At 56.6% G+C, this 17,878-nt stretch overlaps 1 protein-coding gene across 9 annotated transcripts in view; it reads right to left on the bottom strand.

The window, feature by feature from the left end:
• The window catches only part of CMKLR1 (chemerin chemokine-like receptor 1), a 52,452-nt gene that overhangs the window by 9,309 nt on the left and 25,265 nt on the right, over positions 1-17,878 (bottom strand). For all 9 annotated transcript variants that reach the window (XM_026515040.4, XM_026515043.4, XM_026515037.4 and 6 more), the window contains one exon: positions 359-434. The gene's annotated coding sequence lies outside the window, so the exon portion shown is untranslated. The remainder of the gene's footprint in view (positions 1-358; positions 435-17,878) is intronic.

The following is a 17,878-nucleotide window of genomic DNA, read 5'->3' as shown; positions in this document are numbered from 1 at the left end:
CGGGAAAGCTGAGGTAGAGAGAGCCTAAGTCACTTGCCCAAGGTTAGACAGCGGAGAAGAGGTGGAGCCGGGAGCCACACCCCAGGGTCTGTCCTCTGCCTCTCTGGGACCCTCCCCTTCCCCTTACAGTCTAGTGAGGGAGACCAACATTCGTCAGATTCCTCAGCTCAGGGTTGAGCATCGCAATGGTGCTCGGTGCAATGAAGGAGGGATACGCAGTGCTGGGAACCTGGTTCCTGCCTTGCCTCCCAAACCCAGGGGACGGCCGTGCTGGCATTCTCCAAGTGCTCCCACCTCATCATGGGTCCCCCACCGGCGCCCTTTGGAGACATTTGTTCAGAGCACAAAAGCCCCTCACCGTTCACTGTTAGGGTGTCCGAGGCTCTCCGATGGGGGTCCTTGGCCAGCCAGTCCCTGGGCACAGCTAGAAACGCCTGCAGGAGAGGATGGAGAGGAAGCGGTTGGATCCAGGTCTAGAGTCAAAGGGCTGGGTGGACTCTGAGCCAGAGACAGGATCTGTCGTCATCACTCCCAGTTTACAGAGGAGGAAGCAGAGGCTCAGAGAGGCTAAGTGATGCCCAAGGGTGGAGGCTGGGGACTGGCGGAGCCCCTCGAACCCAGATGAACTGCCGGTCCCTTCATCCCAACCCCCACCCCCGCCGCCCACAAGCACATCCACAGAGGAGGGCCTGAGTCAGGGGCGGGTGCAGGGGAAGGCACGGGGTAGAGTGCATGAATGGTTCGAAGCACGTCTGCTGCCAGGACAGCCCCAGAAAACACCATTCCAGTTACCCGGAAGACAGAAGAGGAATGGCCCTGAACACCCACGACGTGCCAAGGACTAGGATTCCCTCATTTTGTCTTCCCAGGGCCTCTTTCAGGCCGGTGTGGTGACTCCTGTTTTGGATCTGGGGAACCGAGGCCCAGAGAGGGAAGCGTCCTTCTCCCTGGGCGTCCCTGGGCCACGTGGGGGCCGCGGAGCACACACAGACCCGCTGTCGCAATAGTCTGGGGAGGAGACGGACACAAGTACATTCACTGAGCACCTACCGTGTGCCAGGCAACTTAAGTGGCACTTGGGCCAGTTCCCAGAACAGCCTTGTTGGGGACTTTCCCAATCTAAGGAAGAAACACTGAGATTCTGGGGAGTTGGCAGGCTTGGGAGGTCTTGGAGGTGGGCCCGCAGGCATGGTTCAAACCTAGCCTCGACCACCTGCCAGCTCTGTGCTTTGGATACATGGCTCCTCTCTGAACCTTTGTTTCCTCATCAGTAAAATGGGGATACTCACTCCTTCACAGAATGGATGTAAAAATCGCAGGCACGGGAATATGGCCCATCGGTTCGATGCTGGCGCACAATAACCCTCAAAAAATATTAGTGATTCCATTAGGGCCCGGGGGGCGGGGGTGGACCGCCGAATTCCCAGCTGGGATTTGAACTCGGAGCTCTGACAGCCTGAAGCCCGTGCACCTTCCACCACCCAAGCTCTTCCCGTCCTGATCCCTGGGCTCCAAACCACATGTTCAGCTCACAAGACTGCCAATCGATGCCTCACTGTAAATAACGCCAACCTTCCACCGTGGAAATGCGTTGCTGGTCCTTAATGGGTTTGAGGTTGTATTTTATGGCAGAAAAGTCATCTTTCACTTTTATTAAATAAAAGCCACTTGGACGATCCCCTGGAGCACTGTGGGCTCAAGAGACTCAGAATTCAAGTGTCACCCCACTTGGGTATCATCCTACTCTGCAGGCTGCGAGGACATTCCAGAGGTGCCCAGTGAGGGGTCCCCCGGGGCTTCTTGTGGCCCTGGAATGCAGAGAGAAGATGGGAACAGTGCGCCCCACTCCCATAACTGAGGGAAACGTGACTGGTGTTCATGACCGGCTCTGCGGAATGAGGGCTCTCACTGTCACTACATGCCGCTCCTGAAATTGCGGGCTGATGACAGTCACCAAGAGTACCCTTGAGGACAAAATGACCAGGTCCTCATTCCCTATGCTGTGCTGTGCAGGCCCCAGGGACAAGGAAATGGCTTCCCTAGGGTCCCTTCCCTCAGGAGCTCCCAGCCAGTCACAAGGCACAGGACAGACGTGCGCTGGGGCCAGAGCAAGGCCAGGAAGCCCGGAGAAGCCTGGAGAGGGGGGCGTCCCCCAGCCTGGGCATCAGTCCTACGCTTCTCAGGGCAGGCAAGATCTGCGCGGAGTTTTAGAGGACAGCTATGAGCTCAGAGGCTGAGGGGGCATACCAGGCCGTCCCCCCGCCCCCAGCATGCCTCCCTCATTGGCTGGGAGGGGCCACGTCTGAGCCCCAAGAGGAGGGTGTAGAGGAGTGGGGATCCAGCGTTTCGCACAGCGTCTGCAGAGATGCCCTGGACACAGTTAACGTCAAGTCTGGCCCTCCGGCTGGCCGGAGCAGCTCGGGGTCAGAGGCCACGTGTTCTCATCTGTGAGCAGGGGTGGGGGTAGGCAGGCTGAGGTGGCACAGGGTGGCGCTGACATCCTCGGGGCATGTCTGTCCGTCCATCCCCTCAGCCGACTAGGAATCCAGTGAGTCAGTGTCCCCAGCGGGCTTGCGCCCTCCCCCTGAGCCCCTCGGCCGTCCCGGGAGAGGGTTTGGTCACACGCCCGCTCTCCGCCTGTCCCGACACACATGCCTCTGGCCCTGAGCCCGTTTCTGCGCCGGCCCAGGGAGTACAGCGGAGGGGTCGAGGACACAGACTCCGGGGCCCAGCCAGGCTGTGAGCTCCCAAATCCCGGGTCTGCATGAACCTCCTGTGACCACGGGCAAGTCCGCGGGCTTCTCCGCACCTCAGCTGTCTTATCTGTAAACCGGGCGTGATCCTCACGGTTTCTAACTCATGGGACGGCTGTGAGGCTTGAATGTCACAAGTACAGTTCTTGGAACAGGGCAAGCACTATGCTGTTCCAGTCATGGCTGTGGCCCAGGATTCTACCCTTAAGGCCCTCCTAAAATGAACTTTGCCTGGGAAGGGAGGAGGGGCTGAGAAGGCTGCAGGACCAGCGTGTTCTGCCCGCTCATCTCCCCACTTCTGGGTTCCAGGGCGGATCAAGGGCAACACAGGCAAGGATTTTGCTTCTCTAAGCTCTAATCTCTTTGTCTCTCAAATAGGGGTAAGAATGCCTCCCTTCTGTTGTTGGGAAGGTCAGGTGAAGCGACAATGAACCCTTGGCCAACTGTAAATTATAAAGAGCTATAAAGTTCTAGCTATTTGTGTTCCTTAAATAATCAGAAAACTCCTGAAGAATGTGTAACTACAGATCTGTCACGTGTGTACACACAGCCAACATTTGAGTGCTCAGTATATGCCCAACACTGCTCCGCCACGCTCCATGCAATGCTCCCCACAGCCCTGAAGGGTAACTCTTATTTGCAGGTGCAAAACACAGGTTCAGAGAGGTGAAGCAACTTGCCTGAGGCCACAAGGCTGGGAAGTCAGACCTCCAAGGACCCCAAGTGAGCAGTGTCTTGGGCTCCCCCTGCTTCCCTGAGGGATTAGTGGTCCCCAGTCCCGCTACTCACCCCTTGGAGCTCTTTAAGCCTTAGCTTTGAATCTAGAGAGCTCAGACCTTTGTCACAGTCTGGACCCTCCTACCAAGCTGCCTTTCCTGAGCCACCTTGCCAGGTTTCCCTTCGCCTTTCCTTCGAGGCACCTAGAAGTGGCTCCACGTGAAAATCACACCTGCGATGCCACGTGTATCCCAGTCTGTGACCCACAGCCCACCTACTCCCTCTCTCGGGTGCCCTTTAGGAAGCCCCCTGCTCAGTGAGAAATGCCCAGGAGAATTCAGAGTAAAGAACAACACTGCTTCCCCTGAGGAACCGGGCTGTTTCCTCATTCTTAATAACTCAAGTTCTACAACTGATCACATTTCCCTTTTTGATGTGGCCACAAGGAAGCTCAGAGTCACATTTGCAGGTCAAAGGCAGCAACTGCATTAACCCTGCTGCTCCTCAGCCTTCCGCATTGCTTCTGGTTGCTTCTAATGTCCACATCTAGTCATACTTTCTATTGGTTTTAGTTCCTGGTGATAAATAATAATTGATTCGGTGCACACAATAGCCCAAACACTATATAGATACTTTGATTACATTACCTCACGCATCCCCAGGAAGCCCCGGGAGTGGTGCTGCTGTCACCCCCCATGTAAAGGCAAGGAAGCGAGGCTGTTGTCACCCAGTCAGCTAGTGGCCGGTTCACACCCAGGATGATCAGAAGGGGAGCCCTGCTTTTAGCCACTTTGCTTTCCAGAAGGTGGAGTACCTCTTTCCATGTCTGTTCCCACCCCTCCTCATGCCATAGGGTGCCCAGCTTCACCTGGCACCTACCTCTCTGGCACCTACTCATTGCTCCCCTTTTCCTAGGCCCTCAAGGAATCCATCTTCCCCAGTTCTCAGGACATCTGGTGGAGGTCCGGGGCCCATCTCTCATCACAGCCCAGGCAGACAGGTGAGCCTGTCTGTCCCCTTTCCACCCTCAGCTCCCCAGAGAGCCCAGGGAGCAAACAAGCTGCCCTGGCTCGCTCCCAGATTCAGCCTGTGACGCTGAACGTACACCCATTTGGAACAGGGCCTTGAGCTGGGCTGCTCTGAGGCTCCCGGGACAGACACCCCAGGCCCCCGAGACAGTGCCCTGCCTCCGCGCCCCCTCCTCCCTGGCATCTCCTCCTGGAGACCTACGGGAAGTGTATGAAGGAAAGGATGGCTGTCTTTTTCTTTATGGCCTCAGCTCACGCCCCCAGGAGCCCTGAAAAGTGGGCAGGGCAAGTGTGCTTATCATCCCCATTCTGTAGGTCCTGAAACGGAGGCCAGAGAGGAGAAGCAACTTGTTCGGGTGCGGTCTTGGACCTCCCAGCCTCCAGAACTGTGAGAATGGAGGTTGGCCACTTCAGCCCCATGGTCTCCAGTATTCTGCTACAGCAGCCTGGACGGGGGCCGAGCCCTCCCGGGGGCTCTGCTGCGATCCCAGTGCAGCGGGGCAGATCTGAGGACCAACCCCCAGGCTGCTGCGAGGCTTGAGTAGGTGGGGTGTGCTTGGGGGCGCTCCCTGGGGCACGAAAGCTCACCACTGATAACTAACAGAGCCCCTCCCGTGCGCCAGACCGCAGGCCACACGCTTCATGCACCTCACCCACCCCTTACGACGGCCCCCTAGGGCCTGGACATGAGTATACCCATTTACAGATGGGGACGCAGAGCCCAGGGAGGCAAAGAAAAGTCTGTGAAGCACGGTACAGGCTATACAGCCTAAGGCCACTGTCATCTTTGTCACTGTCGCTGGTGTTCGTGGGGTGGGGGTAGGGCAGCCAGAATCAGCATCCTCTAGAGTTTTCTAGCGGTACCTGCTTCTGACCCCACTGGTCCCTTCATATCCACTCTGGCCAGCTCTCAGGCATCTCCCTGCGATGCTGACTGGATCCTACCCGCTGCCCCCCAGCACCTCTGAAAGGCCTGCCAGATGACAGACGCTCATTCTTCACCAGTCCCCAGCTCAGTGCCTGGCATAGAGCAAGCATTTAAGAGGCATGTTGGGCATTAATTACTGGTGTCATCATTTACTGGACACCTCTGCGTGGCATGTGCCAAGCCCATTAGAAATGTTGTCACGGGCAACAGTCCTGCGAGGGGGGAGGTGTCCTTCTCCCCCAAGGCTTTGGAAACATGGCGCATCCTGCCTACCGTAGTGATCAGCTCGGGCTGCTATAATGAAGGACCACAGGCTGGACAGTTGAAACAACAGACGCTGATCTCCTTACAGCTCTGGGGGCTCTAGTCCAGGATCAAGGTCTTGGCAGGACTGGCTTCTCCGAGGGTCCCCCTCCCCGGCTCATACACAGCCGCCTCCTCCCAGCGTCCTATGTGGTCTTTGCTCTGTGTGGGTCTGCGTCCTAATCTCCTCTTACAAGGAGCCCCGTCGGGAGGGATTAGGGCCCACCCTAATGACCTCATTTTACCCTAACCACCTCTTTAGAGGCCCTGTCTCCAAACACAGTCACATTCTGAGGTACTGGAGGTTAGGACGTCAACATATGAATTTGGCGGGCGGGCGTGGATACAATTCAATCTGTAACACCCACGCGTTGTCATTATTGTTATAACCTAGCATTGCTATCTGTGATTCCTCCAGACGGCTCACTCTAAGCGTGGGGGGGGGTTTATCCCCAGCTCTCTGCCCCGTGGCCTCACCCATGCTGGGGCCCAAGCCCCATCCTTACGATGGGTCACACACGCACACAGACCCGTCTCCAGGGCTTCCTGCCTCCAAGATATTTATAATCTCCAAACCCATCAAGGGATTGCCATCTACAACATACAAGAAACCCCTTCCTTCAAATCCAAAGAGAGTAATCCCAACAGAACTATAGTCAAAAGATATGAACAGGTAATTTACCGGAGGGAAACCTCCAAACACCGGCATATGACGAATTCATGCTCAAAGACAAAGACATGCAAACGAGAGCCACAGCCAGATACCATGTTGTGCCTACTGGACTGTGGCACGAATACAAAGCTGGCAGAGAGCCACAGCCAGATACCACGTTGTGCCTACTGGACTGTGGCACGAATACAAAGCTGGCATGGCTATCCTCAGGCTGGCAGGGTGGGGGTGCAGGCTCTCATGCCACACCGCGGATACCCCGTGAACCCCTGCACACCTTCCAGCCCTGGGAGACACTAAGCACCAGGATGCTCAGGGGCTGTGTTTGCGGCGGGCCTGCCTTAGCTTCGGCTCTCAAGAAGCAAACCTCAAACGAGGATCCCTGTGAAAGTGATTTATCAAGGAAATGTTCCAGGAAAAATCGGCAAGGGAGTGGGGAAATAGGATCAGGAAGGGGAGGAGGCTGGGCAAGGGTGCAGAAGGTGCCCTTGGCTCTTGCTTGCTAAGTATTTGTATCCCTCCGCCCTGCCCATGTGCATTCCCAGGCACTCCCAGCCCCTGAGGTCAATCCTCTGACAAAGAGCGAAGGTGCTGGCTGTCAGGGGCAAGAGACCACAGGGAGACTGTGTGCAAGAAAACAGTCAAGGTTCTAGGGGGCTGGGGGGGGGGGGTAGCACACAGAAGCTTCCACTGATGGCTAGAAGCTGAAAGCCCCTGAATGTCCACCGTGGGAGAGGGGACCAGTGAATGCTATGCAGCTGGTAGAAGGAACAGATTATCCAGTGTATACGCAGCAGTGGCGGTCGGAGTATCTTAAAACCACCCAACCATAATAGCACTTAAGTGCATTGAAAACACACGCAAAAGCAGCAATGCACACAAAACAGTAACAAACATTTTGCAAGAACACCATCAAATAACGAGATACACACTGAACGGATTACGACGGCCCCGTGGGAGCAGCGGTGGCAGGGAGGACAGAAACGAGGCTAAGAGGAAATAGCATTGTGAAGAAACAATTGTGGAGGCTTCTGGAGGCCGGCGATGTAAATGAGGATGGATGCAGGGGTGTCATTGTGTCAGCCCTCTCTCGTCTCCTGAGGCCCAGAAAAACCCAGAGCAAACAAACAGACACCCCAAATCCTTGGCTGGCGTTCATGCTCGGGCAGTGCCCAACCCACGCCTGCATCCCTGAATCCCCAGAGAAGCCACGGCCGGCCGCAGAGGGCCAAGCAAGCAGCCTTGGCCCTGCCCAGGGCCCTTTGGTGCCCCACCCGAAGCCTACTCTCAGACTGGGAATGAACTTCGATGAGCTACTGGAAGCCCTGGCTCAGTTTAAGCTGGCTCCGTGGCACCCAAGGCTTTGTACCTCCTTGGCGAGCCCAGCCCCTGCCCAGGATGGATGGGGGCTCAAGTTCACATCTGGTTCCTCCTGCCACAGAGAGCAAAACCCTCAGGCGGATGTTATTGGCTTCATTTTTATTAAACGAACACGTGTACAGCTCTCACTACATTCTAGGCACTGTTCTAGGCACTATTACGAAGAGGAAACCGAGGCCCAGAGAGGGTGAGTGACGTGCCCAAGGTCACACAGACAGCTCAGGTAAGCAAGGTAGGTCACATGAGGCATTGTGGGTGGAGGAGGAAGCTCTAGGCAGGCAGGTGTCACGTTGGGCTTCAAACTCAGCCTGCCGAAATGCCGAACCCGCTCTCTTTCCTTGTCCACCACCTCGCTTCCCCAGAACATTCTGGAATTCTCTGGTCTTTGCCCCAGTGGGACCTCCCTAGAGCCCCCACGAGGTCAGTCTGGCAGGGTTCGTGGTGTGCATTTTACAGACGGGGCAAGACGAGGTTCCAGGTTCCCTGCGGTTTTTCTGCGGGGCCCCCCTGGCTCTAGTGAATGGCCCACACGGGAATGTGTCATGATCCCAGGTGCTGCGGGACAAGTCTTTTGGAGATGGGGGTGCGTTATGCATCCATCCTGCAAGCATGTGTGGAGCCTGCTGCCCCCCGGCGCGCGCTTGGAGGCTGGATGCACCACCTGGGCCTTTCCCCACCCGCATCGCCCCCTAACACCGCAAGGGTGGCTGTCACCAAGCCTGCTTTCTGGAGGGGACGGCTGAGGCCAGAGGGGTGAGGTGGGGTGGCTTGCCTAAGTCACACATCTGGGGAGCGGCAGTGCAGGGATTTGGATCTGGTCGGTCTGAGTCCAAGGCCCCACCTCCTCCAGCTGCTGCCCGCTGGCCTGTGTCCCCACGGGTGCAGGGGCCAGCACGGCTGAGAGCAGCTGGGTAGCAGCCGTGTGGCTTCCGCTTTCCCTCTGGGTCTTTGCTTGTGCCCCTCTGCTAAACGGGCGCCCTAAGCCTGCAAAGGACTCAGCTCCCTTTCTGTCTGTGTCTGTCTGTCGGGGTCTCTCCTGGCTTGCTCATCTTTCAGCCTCTCTCTCTTTCTCCGTATCTGTGTGTGTGTCTCTGTGTCTCTCTCTCCTGGTCTCTCTCCCCTCTGTGTGTGTGTCTGTGTCTCTCTCTCCTGGTCTCTCCCCTCTGTGTGTGTGTCTCTGTCTCTCTCTCCTGGTCTCTCCCCCTCCGTGTAGTCTCCCTGTCTTCTGTCTCCTTGCTGCCACCCCCCCCCCCCATCCTCCCCTCTGACAGGCTCAGCCACCCCTCGCCTGCCCTCACTCACCTCTGTGCCGACCCGGCCCACGCCGCCAGCAGCCCTTCGCTCCCCCAACCCTCTGCCTCTTCAGCCACGGCCGGCCTGCCACTAACCTCCTGGCCACAGGCCCAGTGCAGGGGCTTATCAGGGCCCGTGGGTGTGGGAGCCCATTAGGGAAACTGGAAATGCTTCCCTTCGTGTCTGGCCTGGCTGCCGTCCTCCTTTGCCACCTCCCCTGTGGCCCCCCTGACAGTCCAGAGGGGCAGCCCCAGATGTCACTCCTCCAGCTCCCTCCAACCTCGGGAAGGGGGATGCCTCTCCCTCAAAGGGCATCCCATTTCGTGGCTGGAGAAACTGGGATCCAGACCAAGCAAATGACCCTCCCTAAGCCACAGAGAAGAAGAGGGGCTCAGTCTGTCCTGTGTGTCGTGGGTCCCCAGAGCCTAGAACTCTGCCTGGCCTGTCACACCCCTCTGGAGCTCCCCTGCAGAGATCTGCAAATACAGGCTCACTCGGAGAGGTGAAGTGGCCAAGCTGGGCTCCCGTGACCTTTAAGCCTCGGCCTAGGATTTGAACCAAGGATGCTCTGAACCCCAAATCTTTGCTATTTCTACTTGCCCAAGATCACAGCCTCGGCCCGCAGCTGAAGTGTAATGAGGCCTTCCATGTATCAGTCCTCCTTCGCAAAAGGCCCCACTCAGCATCCTCGCCTCCCCCTGGCCCCGACAGCCTCTGTAGGTTCTCACATCTGTCTGCTGCAGAGTTCCCTGGCTGCCCCCACCTACCAGTTCCCCACCCTTCGGGGCAGAGAGAAGGGCCTCCCAGTCCCGACAGATTGCTCTGAGAGACACCTTAGGGGCTGCAATCCCTGAACTCGGGAACCTCGAAACCACACTGCACCGCAGATATGCCCGCCGCAGGCTGGCCGCCAGCCCCGGGACAGAATTAGCTCTGTGTCGGGAGAGAATTTCCTCCCTGGTCCCACGCCCACACTTAGGAGCTCACGCTGAGTCACTGCAGTGAAGCTAGAAAGTGCTGGCTGCCTGACAGCCTGTCCCATTTTCTTTTGCTTTGGATGGGGGCGTGTTTGAGCTCAGGACCCTGTAGGAGCAGGCCAAAGTGTGGAGCTTACAGCCCTGGACCTGGACTACCCCCTTGCTCAAAGACCAGAGGCCCCAGGAAACCTCCGACAGTGATGGGGGCACAGAAGCAAGAGACCCCTAAAATATCCACTCTGCTGCCCGGTACCCCCCCCCCCCATTGGAATGCCACTCCTTCCTTCCCAGCATGCTCTGTCTGTCCCCTGCTCTGTGTCCCAGGGTCCCCCTTGACATCACAAGGCTCTTTGCCCTCTGACCTCTAATTGAGTTTGATCAATGAGAGACCCAGCTGGGGGAAGAAGGCAGGAAGAGAGGGAGGTCGGACTCCCTCCCTGCAGCGTCTCCTGAGTCAGCCACAGCTACACAACCTGGATGGAAGGACAGATCCCTCCTCTGGCCCCCGGCCGGGGGCAGCGAGGTCCCGTGGGAGGGCTGCACCTCAGCTCGCTGCATGTCCCTTACACTGTCCCCCTCACCCTGTCCTGAGACCTCCCTGCCCAGGCTGTCCTCAGTTTCCCTGTTTGAGCTGGTCATCCATTTCCTGATACAAACCTAACCAGACTTTCCCTGCCTGCCTCCCACGTCTGTCAGATCCTACCCGTTTTGTTCCCAAACAGCTCCCAAAGCTGCCCATGACTTCTGCCCACCAGACGCTGTCCTGGCCGAATGATGAAGTGTGGCCAATGCCTAACCAGCCTCTTGTGTCGACTGTAATTTCATTTTCCACTTGGTAGCCGGAGAGATCTCTTCAAAACTCAGACCACATTGCAACACTCTCTGCTTAAAAGCCCTCCTTAAAAGCAGTACCAGCTCCTTACCAAAGTCCCCAAGGCCCCTGCCTACCCTGGGACTGAGCCTAGCCTGGACCCTGGCCCCAGATGAGAGCCTGACTTAGCATCAGGTTCCGGGGCCCAGGGAGAGCACAGACACTTCCTTGCAAACCCGGCCCCACTGTTGCATTGCAGACCCAGCAGCTGTGCCCAGCCACATAAGGCCCCTAGCGAGAGTGTTTGGGTGGACGTCTCTCCTTCAGGCTCAGAAGCCACTCTGGCCCCACTAGTGGGTCCATTCACAAACACCATGTGTCCTCCCAACCACTCAGCTTGTGTCCAAAGCCCCCAGGCAGACGGCTTGTGCCTCTTCCCATAAACACTGCCCCAGCCCCTGGAGGTGGCCTGTAAACAAAATCCCCCCTGCTTCCGTCCCCCGAGAGAGACTACGAGGCCCAGCACCCGACCCGCCTAATCCCCTGAAGTCAGCCTGGAGTCGGCTCACGCAAGCAATCCCTGAGCTGCGTCCACAACTTATCCGGAAGGCAGCAGGCACCAGGGGCACGGACATGAGCTGCTCAGGATGTGGTCTGTGAGGGCTGCCAACGGTGGTGGCCGTCTCCCCAGGCCAGGCGCCGGCCCGCGACATAGGCTCAGGGTCCTGCTCACCAAATGGGCTTGGAGCCTAGACTCCCAGGGGCTCTGGAGTGCTCCCCTAGAAGTCATCGTCCCAGCCCCTGCCCCCTCGCCCCCCTGCCCCAGGTCCAGGCCAGCACAGCCCACCTTCAGCCCTGAGGGCCAGGCCGCATCTGATACTACCCCCAAGCGTGGCTGCTCCCCTGCCACCTTGAGACCCCTGGGAGCTGGCAGCCAAAGGAACTTTCTCCATCAGCAGGGCCCCAACCTGCTGTGGGAGAGAAGAGCAGGCAAGCTGAGCCCCTTGTTTTCAACCCCCAGACTCCGGTCCCTCCCTCCTTTGTAGCTCCTGAAACTCACACCAGAGCCCCAGGCTGGGTACCGGAGACCCAGCGGACCATGCCGGTAAGGAGCTCTGGAGCCCAGAATGGCGGGGTTACATAGTATTAATAATAATCATCAAAGTAACGGTATTTTATTGAGCACCTACTATGTGCACCGGGATGCTGAGAAGCACTTTACGTACATTCCCTCACACAAACCCCATGGGACGGCAGGCATTATTACGGCCACTTTAGAGCTGAAGAAGCAGAGGCCCAGCAAGGTTGAGTGTTACCCAAGGTCACGGGACTACAAAGAGGCAGAGGTCTTTATACTTTCACAGGCTCTACTTGGCACATGTCCTTAGATAAATCTGACCGTTTGGGGGCCTTGGTTTCCCCATCTGTAAAACAAGGCGGATGGAGCTGATGGTGTCAAAGGCTCCCTTCCAGCTTTAAAAAATGCCATAGTTGAATGGGTCATGTGTCTGTCTGTTGCCAGCATTGTGCCAATAAAAAGACAGTGTGGCTCAGCTCCATGCTGTGTGACCCTGAGCAAATTGCTTTACCTCTCTGAGGAGCCGTGGTTGAGTTGCCTATGAAACAGCAATACTAAAACCTTCCTTTCAGGGGCGCCTGGGTGCTGCAGTCGGTTAAGCATCTGACTTCGTTTCGGTTCAGGTCATGATCTCGGGGTTGTGGGATAGAGCCCCGCGTCGGGCTCTGTGCTCAGCATGGAGTCTGCTTAAGACTCTCTCTCTCCCTCTGCCCCTCCCCACCACATTCTGTCTCTCTCTCAAATAAATAAATAAATCTTAAAAAAAAACAAAACAAAGCAAAAAAACCTTTCTTTCAGAAAATCAGGGAGTCTGGATAAAGTGATCTCTTGGGACCCCTGGCAGTTCTTAGACTTCTGGCCCAGGGGTTCAAGGTTGATCGAGAAGCCTCCCCCTCCCCACGCCGTGAGCAAGTCTGGGGTCCTTCTTGACTGCGACGAGGTGGTCTCAGGCTTGTTCCCTCACTCCAAGCTACCCAGCGGCTAAGCCACCGGGTTCAAAGGCCCTTCCTAGTTAAGCAACCAGGAACCAATTCTCCCTTTTCCAAGGCTCAGTGTTCCCGTCTGTAAAATGGGGCTGATATTACAACCTCCCTCCTAGAGTTCTCCTGAGCGTGTCATGAAGCAATGATGTGGGCGGACACAGTGCCCCCTGCATAGTAGGTGCTCAGCAAACGTTTGTCGAGAAAAATCTGATGGTGACTTATCTGGGAGAACCAGCAGCATCCCTGTACCCTGGTGAGGAGCAAGCTGGGCTAAATCCAGCTAGCAGATCCTGAACCAAAGCAAAGAGCTGCACTTCCAGAAACCAGCGGAACTCGAGACAAGCCTGGAATGTGTCTGGGGGCAGAGGAGGGGTGGGAGCCAGGCCACAGCCAGTGGTTCCTCTGAGCCTCCTCCTCCCAGACCAGACACTGCCCTGGCCACTGCCATTCCCGCCCTCAGCTCGGCCCACTCTCCCTTCCCGCATCCCCACATCCTCTGCAGGAGCTTCTGCAAAGCAGTTTCCCACTGGTGAAATCCCTCAGCTGAACCCAGGCTGCTGTCCCGCCCCCGTCCACACAGAGCTGCACGGCGTCACCAGGAGGCGGCCCCAGCTATGCGGACTCGGACACACTCCCCACATCTCTGACCCTCCGTTCCTGCGTCTGGGACGTGGAGCTCGCCCGGGTGGGCTGTGAAGATCAAGGAGAAGGACCCGACGGGATGCACCTAGCAACAAAGCCAGCCCCTCACAGTCTCACACGAGGCCGATTCCCCCTTATTCCCATTTGACAGATGGGAACATTGAAATTCAAACAAGCTTCATGATCTTTCCCCACGTTACCCCCGCAAGTGAGCAAAGGGTAGAATCTGGCTTCTCTTCTGGTTTCTCCTAGAACCCAGTTCCGTAGCACTTAGAGCTCAGATTGAATCCCAGCTCCAGCCTTGCAGGCTGTGCGACCCGGTACGGGTGACGTCACCTCTCTGAGTCTCAGGCTCCTCATTCCTCAGCACCCGCCTCCAGGGGCTTGGAGCGCTCAGTGAAACGAGGCTGGCAAAGCCCTAGGCAGAGTGTCCGCCACAATCATGAGGACTGACGGATATTACAGGCAAGATGGAACCTGGGAAGTGCACTCCCATTGCTCCCTCGGCAGAGCTGCCATCCGAGGGTCCCCGGAGAAGTTGGCAGGGCGCGGGCCTTCTCTGGAACCCCTCAGAACAGGATCAGACGTCAGGGAGTGCTGGCTACATTGGAGGCACTGGCCGGCTGCAGCATCGGAACCCGGGCCCCTTTCCAGCCTTCTCCTCACGTCCTGTCTGCTTGTCCCCTGAGCCGCACTGAGGCTCCCAGCACATCTGGCCAAGGGCAGTCCTGCCCGGCCCCTCCCTGGCCGCCCAGGCCCCCTTCGCTCCAGGCCACCTTGTTTCGGAGACTTCCTGCCTCCAGCCTGGAACGTTCTCCTCCATGGCCCTGTCCCAGGAGGAAGTGTGCTCAGCATGGACCTGGGGTTCCAGGAGTGCGGTCTGGCACCTTTGCCTGGGAGAGGTCAGAAAACAGAGGCTCTATTGGAGGGTGAGGGAGGGCGAGGGAGGGTGAGAGAGGCTGGGCCGGGGACTCTCCCAGACAGGCTGACTCAAACCCTCCGGGAGGCTGAGAAACTTCCGGCAAGATGGCCTTGACATTGCGCTAATGGAAAGCTCTGAAGGCCAGGGATTCTTCCCTCCAGTTCTCTGATCCTCCTGTTTCCCTTGCTCTATCCTTCCAAGAAATATTTATTAAACATCTATTAGGCCCCAGGCCAGGATCTGGGAACTGAGGGGGCTGGCATTCTCCAGCAGGCTGGGGGGATGGGAATAACCTGATAAACAAAGGCATGATGAAGAAGGCCATCACCCCTGGAACCAGACGGCCTGGGTTTGAGTCCCTGCTCTGCCACTCACCAGCTGTGGGACCTCGGGCAAGTCACCATACCTCTCTGTGCTTCGGCTTCCTCACCCGAAAAATAGCAATGATAATAGCTCCTACCTCAGTGCTGTTCTAAGGATTAAATGAGTTTACGCTGCTGATGTTTTAGACAGCCACATGCCCAGTTCAATGGAACCACTACGTAAATGCCAGAAAAATAAAATGATTACAGTGGCAGGTGGTGGGATGTGCTACAGATAAAATATAAAGAGGAACGGGGCATAGAGATGGGGAGAGGGTATTATTTTAGGTTGAGTGCTCAGAGAAGGCAGAAACTTGAATATAGGAAGAGGGAACTATGTGACTATCTGATTGAAGGCAGTACGAACAGCAAGTGCAAGGGCCCTGTGGCAGGAGCACGTTTGACAGGTCCAGGAAACAGCACAGACCTGTGCATTCAAACATCTATTCAAAAGGCTGCTAGCGAACACCTTCTAATGCCGCCCTGCCCGCTAGAAGCCATGGGGTGAGATGGCCCCGTCTTTGCCCTCATGTAGGGGAGATGGGGGCAGGGGCATGGTCGACGCTCCTCAGGGCACCTAAAGTCCAGATTTCCAGCGAACTGGCCATACTGGCCTGCATTATGAACAGGACGGGGTTCTCTGCCATCTCCACCCCTCCCTAATACCCCCTTGATTCTGCGGCCACGAGTCAGTGGCAGTTCACCACAGAGCTTGGCCTGGGTCCTGCCAGTGTAGAAATAAGAGCAATCTGGTGAGAAAGATGGGCCAAGTCATTCTCACTTTTAGCTGTAATGGGAGAGTGCAGATCTCTTTGCAGAAGTGATGACACAGTCCCTACGTTACTCATTGTGTACCTTCCTGGCCGTTGGCAGCCGGGTTTGTGACCCTGGCTTTGTACAAAGCAAAGTGAAGCTGGTCGGGGAAATCAGGGGAAGCTTCTTGGTGGAGGTGACAGTCGGGCTGAGCCTTGGAGGGTCCAAAGTCTTCACTAAGTGCAGTCATGGAGGGAGGAGGCATCCGTGCAGAGAGAACTGTGTGCAAAGGCACAGAAGCTTGACCAAGTGTGGTGAGAGTGTAGGAGTGGGATGGAGAGTGGCAGGAGACAGGGCTGTAAGAAGAAGACCCCTGCAAGGCATGACTTTCCCCTGGGGGCAGTAGGGAGCCATGGATGGTTTTTGAGCAGCGGGGCGTCCATCTTTCTGAAATGACCCCAGTTCTAACTCATACGGCTGATATGGGGGCTGTGCTGGAGGAGGGGAGACTGGAGGCAGGAGACAAACAAGGGGCCCTGTGAGTTTGGTGAGGATCCTTCTGCTGGTTCCAGGTCTACTCGGAAGTAGCAGTCTTTGGAGGCTCCAGGAATTGGGGCCCCCTCAGAGAGCTGGGGAATCTGGCAATGCCCCCATTTTCTTGAGGAATTTTTCCTCAGCCCACGTGGGCAGTTTTGTCTCAAGAGCTGTTTCCATGGCAACTGCCAATGCTCTAAGAAAAGTCTTAGATAAGCAGACAAGTGGGGACCAGAGATACCCAGATGAGGCCTCATGGGAGAAACCAGGTCATGGAGAGGGGTCCACACCAGCCAGTCCCAGGGACTGAGACTTGTCTTCTGCTCCCAGAGCCCTTGAAGCCACAGATGAAATCTGGTCGCCATGACAATGCTGATTCCTCATCTCTGGGTCTCACTGACCTGGGGCCTTTCAGCATGCGGGGTGAGGGGCGGGGGGCAATGCCAAGGGGCAGCAAGCGCCAGCAACTTAGAAAATATGCACATCGTAGGACAGGTGTGTGAGGCAGGTAAGTCTGAAGACCCCCAGGAGATGAGCATGGACGCAGCTGAAGCAGCAGCCCTCGGGGTCTGATTTTTGGATTCTAGAAAGGCATCCTCCACCTCCCAAAACTGACGCCTGGTCAACCCTGCTGCTATGCCTTGAATTCCACCATACGGGTTCTACTTTCTAGCCCCTTCCCCCAACTAACTGCAGTAAAAGTAGTAATGACAATGAGTGGCATGAACTGAATGTCTGTGCCCATGCCCCCCCCCCCCAAATTCATATGTTGGAGCCTCATCCCTAACGTGAGGGTATAAGAAAGTGGGGCCTTTGGGAAGGGATTAGGTCTTGAGGGTGGGGGCCCATGAATGGGATGAGTGCTCTCATAAGAGACCCCACAGAGAAATCCCCAGCTCCACGGTCTGTGGACACGATGAGAAGACAGCCATCTACGAACCAGGCCGTCACCAGCCACATCTGCCAGCACCCTGACCTTGGACTTCCCAGCCCCCCAGCTGTGAGAAATCCGTTTCTGTGTTTATACGCCACCCAGTTTGTGTTTTTGTTATAGGCACTAAGACAGACTAAAACAATGACTAACATTCACTGGACGTTTACAACGCACCAGACACTGGTTTGAAACACCAGCGCACGTCTGCTCATAGAATCTAGACCGTAACAGCACAGGCGGCATTACTGCTCCCATATTCAGATGAAGAAGTTGAGGCACAGAGAGGTCAAGCAACCTGCCTGAGGCCACACAGTTAAGAAGGGGCAGAACCAGGATTGGGATGTGGGCATCCACTCTATTCCTCCTTGCTTACCTCTCTGGAGTTTCCTTCCAAAACCCATGCTTGCTTCTGGCGTCACCAAGCACACAGGGCTTAGCCCGGGGTGTGGCACAGAGTAGGGGCCCAGCAACGTCTGTTCCCTTCCTCCTTCCTGGTGTATGATCCCAGAAAGGAATCCTAATGTAAATCACTCCCCTAACAGCAGGAATGCTGGCCTTCTCTCCAGAAGCACCCCTTCCTGGTAGGCTTCAGCAAACCCCAAGCTTTCGACGAGGAGCCCCTGGAGTCCGGAGACACCTTCTGGAGTGTCACTTGCCCTGGGAGACGGTGGAGGGGGCATTCATGAGTCCCTCTCAGGAGTGTCCTGAACATCTCTTCTTTATGGAAAGCTGCCCCCCCCATCAGGCTGCGGGGCTTGGAAGGAAATGACCCCTCCCCCTGCTCCGAGCCTGCCCAATGAGAATACCCCA

This window comes from Ursus arctos, unplaced genomic scaffold (genome assembly GCF_023065955.2).
Source record: "Ursus arctos isolate Adak ecotype North America unplaced genomic scaffold, UrsArc2.0 scaffold_34, whole genome shotgun sequence".
NCBI lineage: Eukaryota > Metazoa > Chordata > Mammalia > Carnivora > Ursidae > Ursus > Ursus arctos.
This window is presented reverse-complemented; position numbering and strand designations above follow the sequence as displayed.